Below are 9,304 nucleotides of genomic sequence, written 5' to 3' on the forward strand. Positions count from 1 at the left end.
CACTCATGGGTATATGCCTGGATAAATTCAAATCAATATACAAGATAGATACCTGACGACTCATGTTTATTATTCATTAATAAACTCACCATTCACAGTAGCCAAATTGTGGATCACTCTAGGTTCATAATTTCTGCAAAAAACAGGAAATATGTATACAATGGAGTGTTATTCAGTGACTAGTAAGAATAACATCATTTTATTTGCAGAAAAGTATGGAGCTAGTGGTCATCATATTAAGCAAAATAAGACAAACCCAGAAAGATAGAAATCATGTTTTCTCTTATATAAAGAATCTGATTTTTAAGTATGAAAATGGAATGGGAATTATTTGGGAGGAGGGAAGGAAAAAGGGAAGAGGGAGAGTCAATAAGTGCAAGGAATAAAGAGTTGAAAATGTTCAAACTACGTTGGACCCACATGAGAAAATGTTACAACAAAACCCAATATTTTGTACAATTCTTATACACTAATTAAAAAGTTTTTAAAAAAACACTCCAAATGATCTGTAAAACAACTCACTTATTATCTAGCCACATTACACTGCCTTCTTTAATCTCATTAAGGAACTCACATGAGAGACACCGAAGTTCTCTGTTCTACTGCAATGTCCTTACCTACAATCCACACTTTTTTTTTTTTTTGGTTTTTTGAGACAGGGTTTCTCTGTGTAGTTTTGGTTCTGTCCTGGATCTTGCTTTGTGGACCAAGCTGGCTTCAAACTCACAGAGATCCTGCTGGCTCTGACTCCCGAGTGCTGGGATTAAAGGCGTGTACCGCCATGACCACCACCCAGAATTCATACAAGTCAGTATGCAGCTGTCTGGCTATGCCCCTTTCTGCTTTCAGGAGCCCCAAATAAATGTTGCTGCACAGGAAATGGAGATGGCAAGAAGTAAAGTCTAAGCATGCCGAGTTCTCTCTGAAGGAATCAAGTTCAAGCTTAAATCAAAAGACATACATACTTCTGGAAGTATAAAGCTTCTGGCTAAAAAGTAGTTTCAGCTTTTTAATAATAAAGACAGCTAATTTTCCTGCACACTTTGTTGGGTTTCATTCACAATTAAGATCTGACTTGAGGTTGAAGGGTAGATTGTAGAATTGGCCCATCACATTTACTTGCCTTTCTGCTGGGTAACAGTTTGTTTCTAATCCCAAACCAAGTGAATATGAATAGATGCTGAAGTGCACATTTCATTTCTTGCCCTTATACAAATAGTAATATGATTATGCTCTGAAGCATAAACACACACATGCAGACACACACACACACACACACACACACACATACACGCACACAAAATGCAGTATTGGCACTTTGTAATGTATTGCCATGTTTTATAAGCCTGGTGATTTTTGTTTGAAAAACAAAGAAAATTTCAATGAAGTTTGATGAAGTTTCAGATACTCTCAAAGACTAACCATGAGCATGCCAATCAGAAGGAAAAATGTTAGGTCTAGAGAATAACAGTGAATGTAACAATTTAAAACCAGTGACTAGTACACCTCAGGAAGCTTTGTATTACTCTTCTGGCTATTCTTGGGACAGGATCTATAGATGCTCCACAGAAAGTTTGCCTAACACTGAAATCTACCATGAAGCAAATGGAAGAAGGCAATGATATTTTAGACCCTTTCTTTTATTTTTCTTTTTGTTCTGTTCAATTTGTAAGAAGAAACAATATATAAATGCAGATCATTTCATATGCATAGATTCAAATGAACAGATTTTGGTATAAACATTTCGAACTTCTACGATGCTATTTCCCACTTACATTGTCATTTGACTTATTAAACTCTCATTATACTAGTCAAAAAGTACTCTTAAATACCTACTCTAAAAATACTATAGTTTCACTTACAAAACACCCTTAATTTTTTTTTAGAATCTGTGTCTTTGTATAACAACATGACATTATTTTAATAGAACTACCTTTTGAATCAGGATTCCCAATAAAATCAAGTCAGAAAGGCAAGCATATGTTAAATGGAATTCAGCTGAAATCCACACAGCCAATGTACTCCTTTTGTATGAGTCTACAGGATTAGAACAAACCTAATAAAAATTTTGGTATATAAAACCTGAAGGATCACTATAAAGGAAACTCAACAGGTCTCAGAGAACTCCAGCAAAGCTAAAACTGCCAAGCCTATAGGGAAGTCAACCCACTGAAAGTAGGTAGTCACATCATTGTTCAAAGATACCATGTCATCTGATCCAAGCACTTAGCTTATACATCGGATTAAGATGAACAGCATTCTGGATTCTGATTCGGCTCATCTTATAAAAATGCATGCAATATACTTTAGCCTACAAACTCTTCAATGTCCATTGCTGCACCTTGAATATATTATCAAAGTTATTAAATCCAAGTAAGTAATGACCAACATAGCCTTGGGATTCTGAAGTTCTCACTATATATTATGTACATAATTTTAAAACTCCATGTTAATTACAAAGATTATTTTTCTTGAAATAAATTAATGCAAAGGTTATGACTTAACATGGAAAAAATACACATGTGGTCACTATTCTAGCTTATGCTTGATTATTATTCAGTTTAATAAGCTTACAAAGTTAGAATTCTGCCTTTTTAGTAGCTAGCTTTTGTGAAGTCTACTAAATAAAAGTGTTGTAGTGAATGCAAAACACTCAAGATATAATCCTTGCCCTCAAAAGTAAGATAGAGAAATGCAAGCACAAAGAACTATATGCCAAATTAAAGTGTGACTTTCATACAATGGAGCCAATAATGAGATACTATGAGCAGAGAAGAAAGCATAATTAATGTCTCAGCTGAAGTAACATTGGAGCTGAATCTCAAAGGCCAGGTAGGATCTTAACAAGCAAAACCAAGGGTGGCTAATATGTTTCAGGCCCAAGGAAACATTCAGAGGATGCATAAAGAATGCAAAATGAAGGCTAAGCTCAGAATCCATCCAGAAGCCCAGCAGGGTCTGCTGAAAATTTATATTTCATTAACCTGAATCACAAAAGAGTTTATATGCTGGTGAAAAGCCAGGTACACCAAGCTTCCTATTCTGGGAACCATCACGTAATTTGCTCTGTGGGATTCCATGGAGATATGGCTACTGGGAGTTTTCCTTCATGTCTTAATTATGATTCTCCAAATTAATACTACTTATCTGGTATTTGAAGCACTGAAATATTATGGTTAATCTTTTTTATTTCTTTATTACCTTCAAAAATAAATCAAAACCAATACAAATAATCAAACAGATTATTGTAGACTGCTCATCCCACCAGGCAATGTCTAAAAACCACCAACATTCTGCAGTTCATGATGTCCTGTGTTCTCATCCAAACCTGTCAAGTTAAATGTCATGAATGTGTGTGTTGGTATACCATACTCACTTCTAATCACCAGCAGTACCAGTGAGAGAGCATCGCACATTGTAGAAGAAAACCTAGGCATGACCTGGCAGCAAGTCTACCCAGAATACTGTGCTGCTAAGTAGGGAGCATGGCACACCACGCTCCTGAGAAATCCTAGAACTCAGAACCCAGAATTCTAAAGTAGCCTGTGGCTAGCCTGCTGACAGGTCTGCACTCTCCACATCTCCTCTTATGTGCTTTTTCTACATAGAGACCCTGGCGGTATGAGTGCTCACTGTCCAAGGTTACGTGCTAACCAACCACAGTCAATAGGCTTTCTCTGTATAAGTACTCGTTCATATGCAATAAAGCAGACACCATTCCCTGAGACCATCTCAGGAATGTTTTATCTCCATTCCCTTTATAGACCCACACGCATTTAGGTCTTGTTGAGGGAAGCCCCGATAACAATGGCACCACACAGGTGAGAAAACATTGTACCTGGGTCTTTATAATTCTCTACTGAGATGTATAATAGTGAGCTTGCAAGCCATAGTAACATTCTTGGACTCATTGAAGAATCATAAAATTAAGAAAGTAATAATATCTTTATAGTTTTCCTATGTAGGAACACGATGTTAAAAGTGGGACTTTACTCTTTAAATCTTAACTAAGATATCAATAGCCAAGAACAATAGAACAAATGCCAAGCATATCACATCCTGCAGGCGAGATCAGTAAACACTTTTAAAGTAACCATATAATAAATATTTAGGAATTGCAACTCATAAGTCTTCTTAAGTTCCCCATCATTCTAGGGGAAAGCAGGCATAGAAATGCACAAGTGACAGTAATGATTGTGTTTTAGCAAAACTTTATAGACAGGAATATTCAGTCCTCGTGTCATTTTCACATTTTTAAAAAATTTTCAACCAATAAAAAAATGCAAAAATTGTTCATAAAACATAAGTCATTCAAAATAAACAATAGGCTACGTCTGGCCATCAGACCAACCACTGTCCTACAGTGAGGTGTTAGACCACCTATGTAGGACAGGCTAAAAGATTATAAAACTACTTTAATAGCATTTATTCCCCCCCCCTATTTCCAGAATATATGTACTAAAGAGGTCTGGCAAGCCTAAACATGTGCGCTTTCCTTTGGTTGGAAAAAATGTTGGAGTGTTGGGGCATTTCTTTTCTCCCTGCCTTGATACAAAAAGTGGTTTGCAAATACACAAATCTCTAAAAACACTTGGAGAGTTTTCAAAACACTATGTGACTCCACTATACTGCAGTACTGATGAGCAGGGCAGGATGCTCCCTAGTATGCACAGACAGTGGACAGGGTGTTTGCCCTGATGTTTGGCTTCAGATGGCAGAAAGAGGCAAAGTCACTCCAGGCAACAAGGTTCCATCCATTTATAATGGGATATCTGGGTTTTCATTTGAGCCAAGAGGGGGATCTAAAGGATCTTGTTCTAAAGGAGTCTGCCAAAGAAGACAGCTACATAGGGCAAAGACCATTCTACCCAAGGTAAATAACAAAATAATGTACAATGTTGTCCATACTGGAAGTTAATGGGTTGGACATGGAAGCCACAGGAGACCAGATCAGGTAAACTACCTGTCCTAAGGGAGCTTCAGTCAGAATTCCATCCGAGGAGTATTATTAAAAAAATCTAAATACATCTCATGAGATCCAGGAAAGACCTTTCAATTTAGGGAAAACACATGACAGATTATTCCTGTGAGTACTGCTTACTCCTATCTCTTCCCTGGAGAATTTCAAGGAAAGAAGAAGCAAGGAAGAAAGAAAGAGATAAAATAGAATTGGCTCCTCCCCTCCCTGGGTGTCTTAACCTGAAGTGCAATGGAATTATGGGATCAACTCAAAGGAAGAGACATATTAATCCCACTGTTTCTAAAAGGAAACAGAAAATGTTTTATTAAGAGCCATTAAAAAAGATCATTCAGGCTACTGCTATTTTCACATAGAGAGAAGAGTTATCTATCCGCCTAAGTTTATTTAGTTGGGGCCAGGTGTTAAGAGAAATCAGGAGAAACATGACTTACTGTCGTAACCCTCATTTTCCCAGAGACATTAAAAAGCAGTCTCAGCAGTGGCCAGAAATGGCCATGTAATAAAATCACTTTTAATTTACTTCCTGAAGTCCTCAAAATTGTCATGGTAGTGACCAATTTTCTTCAAAGCCAAGTTATTAAATTATATACACAGCCCTAAATCTTAATTGCCTCTTGGCTTCACATTGATATAACACATCCCCCTAACTTGGGTAACACACATTGATTATTTCAGTGGTAATTTCAATATTCTCTAAGTAGAAATGATAAAAGAATATAATGAATATCTCAAACGCAGCCTACTTTTCAAAGGCAAATGTAATTTCATCAAATATTTATTTTTTCCTGAGCATTTCAGGCAGACATGGTTCATCCTTCATCACTTATGAGAGAAAATTTGAGCGTTTTCAGGATATGCTTTTAACAATGTTTTCAGGTATTACACATAAGTGAAATATAAATTTGCCAATGAACTGCAAAATGGCCCAGGGGCAGTGGCACCTACATCATTTCTGTATTATGAGAAGCTGCATATGTAGAGGCATTTTTCACCCCTTCTGAGATCACAAAAGTTTATGACAGGGCTACTTCTCATCTTTCCCTTCAAGGACAATTACATTGGTGTTTTTTTTTTCCCCCATGGGTGTTTGTTTCAGGGTGTCCTGCTTCAAAAGTGATGCTTTTTCTAGACCTGGAGTGGGTATAAAGCCCATTTTTCAAGACAGAAAAGGAGGTCACAATTAATTGTTAAATCAAGTTCAAGTACAGACTGGGTATCCTGGGGGAAAAGACAAAAGCAAACAAACGGAAAAAAAAAAAAAACCCGCCATTTTTGTCTTCCCTTTGGCTTCCATGGCCCTGGAGAAGTTCCCAGTGCATCTTAGGAACAGCTCACAATCTGTCAATCCTGTCACAAATACATCTTCAAATTTAGCAATGCTAAAATGTTTTCCTCAAAACTGTGTTCTCAAACAATCAAACTGTGGGCTTTGTAAGAGTTTTCCTTGTCATACCTAAGCATACTTTACTTTTAATAATCCATAGTCTTGATTTGGTTCTTTTCCCCAAATTTCAGTCTGCACTGCAGACAGATAGTGAGAACCTTATAATGGGAGGAGTGGTTGCTTCTTAATTTTCACTGTGCTTGTCAGTAAATATCACAGGATGGATGAGGAAATGTTCATTCTAGGCAGGACTGGGAGAGCGAGTGCGGCTTTTACAGTGTTTTCATTTTCCTAGACGGCTTGGGATTTGGGAAATTAAACATTTCAAACGTTGAAAAGCCTTGAGAGAATGATTTAATAATCATTACAATAACTTCCACAACCTACTTCCCAGTAAGATGTAGGTCTCATTAAATCCAGCCACAGATGAGTGAGCTCAAAAGATGTGGCTGAGTATCCAGAAAAAAAAAAAGTGACTAGCTGAAGTTGGATGCAAACAGAATAAAAACACTTTTTTCTTTTATCAGTTCCAAGTGAGAGAAAAGGCACTGAGATAAATTCCTTGCATGGAAATTGTGTCTAATTAGTTAATGGATATGTTAGAGGGAGGTGTTATCCATTTGTTGGTAGAAATGATTTTCCCATTTCCTCTGGTGCTGAAGGGCTTTATTATTTGTGAAACTTTCAAAATGTACCCCAGGATCAAAGAGCTCATCACATCAGGAAATTACTATCTGGGACAAATTCTTAGAAGTGATCTTTATCTTCTGTATGAGACATCTGTTGGAGGTCCTACAACCTTGGTGAGGCAGGCTACCAGCCTTTGCAGGTCCAAGGTCTAAACATTGCTACTCAGCATTTCTCACCACAGTGCTTATCACCAAAGGGCTCCTGTCTTTTTATCTCTGTGGTCCTTATCTAACCTCTCTAAAGTACCTTACTAAGAGAGAGAAATGTTTAGCCCCTTACTTTTTACTCCATTTCACACCCTCTCCAGTTTGCCATAACAGCTGTTCAACTTCCTGCTAATCCCTACATTCCTGTCCAATCAGAAAAATTTCGATTTATCTTTTTTAAAAAGTTAAGAATGGGGACCTCGAGCTCCTCAATTTTTTTCCGTTGAACCAGCGCAGGTTTCTGCCTTCTCTCATTGAAGCCTCCCTCTCAGGTCACTTTATCCTTCAGCGTCAGTCGCTTCATCCGGTCCATATTCTCTGAGACTCTCTCTCTCTTTCTCTCTCTCTCTCTCTCTCTCTCTCTCTCTCTCTCTCTCTCTCTCTCTCTCTCTCTCTCTCTCTCTCTCCTCTCTTCCCTCGCTGTAACTTCCTGCTTTCTCACCTTGTCATCTTCCTACTCTCCAGTCCCTACACCCCATAAGCACATGCATGTCCCTTCTGCCTTACAAGATTCTGCCTTACAAGACAACACAAAACACATGTGAATATTCTGACTCATAATAAAAACATATATTTTAAAATTCCTCCTTAGAGCACCCGAAATTATACTTCTCTCCTCATTTATCTTCTAAAATGTTTCTTATATAAATGTGGAATTACTGTCATCCATTTGTCCATTGATCAATCTATTGGGTAATTTACTCTTCACATTTTAACTTTTTTTTTTTTAACTTCATAGATAAAAGTGTGAAGTACTTGGTGCTCAGCAGTCAGTACCGACCACTTTGGATACCTCACAACCTCCTACTCACTCCAATGCAAAGGGGTCTGATAATTTTGGAGGGCACCTGCACAGATGTGGCACACACAGAGAGAGAGAGAGAGAGAGAGAGAGAGAGAGAGAGAGAGAGAGAGAGAGAGAGAGAGAGAGAGAGAGAGAGAGAGAAAAAACATACACATACATTAAAAATAAATCTTAAAAAAGGATGTCAAGTAATTTCTCTGGCTTCAGGAATAGCATTCTGAAATTATGAAATTTAATCTCACTGTTTATGCTTAAATTCCACACAGGCCCTTGTTCTCTACTTAAGTTTTGATGTTCGGTTCCATGCTCTCTTATGGTAATTCTATACTCCATGTTCAATTAGGCTACTTTTTGAATGTTTAAATCTCCAAATTACAACGATTCCTGAATGTGTCTACCTAAATGGAGTTCCCTAGAAAGTGCAATTCAACAGATTTTAACTTGACACATTTGTCCCCTTTCAAGCCTGTGCCAACCATTTCAGAATTGTCCTTTTCAGCAACTCATCTCTGAAGGTGAGACCCTTGAAGCATCCCATGTATTCTATTGTGAAGGCTCCTTTTTTGTCCTGCCAGCCAGCTCCCAAATAATGACACAGAGACTTCTTATTAATTTTGAAAGCTCAGTCTATAGCTTAGGCTTATTCCTAACTAGCTCTTATAACTTAAATTAACCCATTTGTATTAATCTACATTCTGTTATGTGGTGTTACCTTCCTTTCATCCTGCACCTCCTATTTCCTCTCTCTGTCTCTCTTTGGCAATTCTGTCTTTCTTTTTCCCAGAGTTTTCTCTGCCTGGAAGTCTCACTTATACCTCCTGCATAGCTATGGACCATTCAGCTTTGTATTACAGCACTCACAGCAATACCTTGTAGTGGGTAGCCATTCCAGCTTTGATCTGGAAGTTCCAACCCCCACTGAGACTCTGGCAACTGTCACGCCTACGAGGTGGGGCCAGGGGAGGTGCCTGGACACCAGAGAGCTGAATGGGCCAGCGCTCTCTCTGTGCACGCTCTCTGTGCTCGGACGCTGAATGTTGGAGGTGGATCGACAATACCTCTTGACACATTGTATAAATATCCCACAACAATCTGCATTTACTCATCATCTTTAACATAGTTAACCATATTTTATCTCTCAAATTTCCCCATTATTTCCCAGCATTCCATCCTCTCTCACTGATGCTTTAGTTTAGGAAATAATCACCTGTTTCTAATAACTTGTACTAATAACCTAG

Source organism: Peromyscus maniculatus, chromosome 19, assembly GCF_049852395.1.
Source record: "Peromyscus maniculatus bairdii isolate BWxNUB_F1_BW_parent chromosome 19, HU_Pman_BW_mat_3.1, whole genome shotgun sequence".
NCBI lineage: Eukaryota > Metazoa > Chordata > Mammalia > Rodentia > Cricetidae > Peromyscus > Peromyscus maniculatus.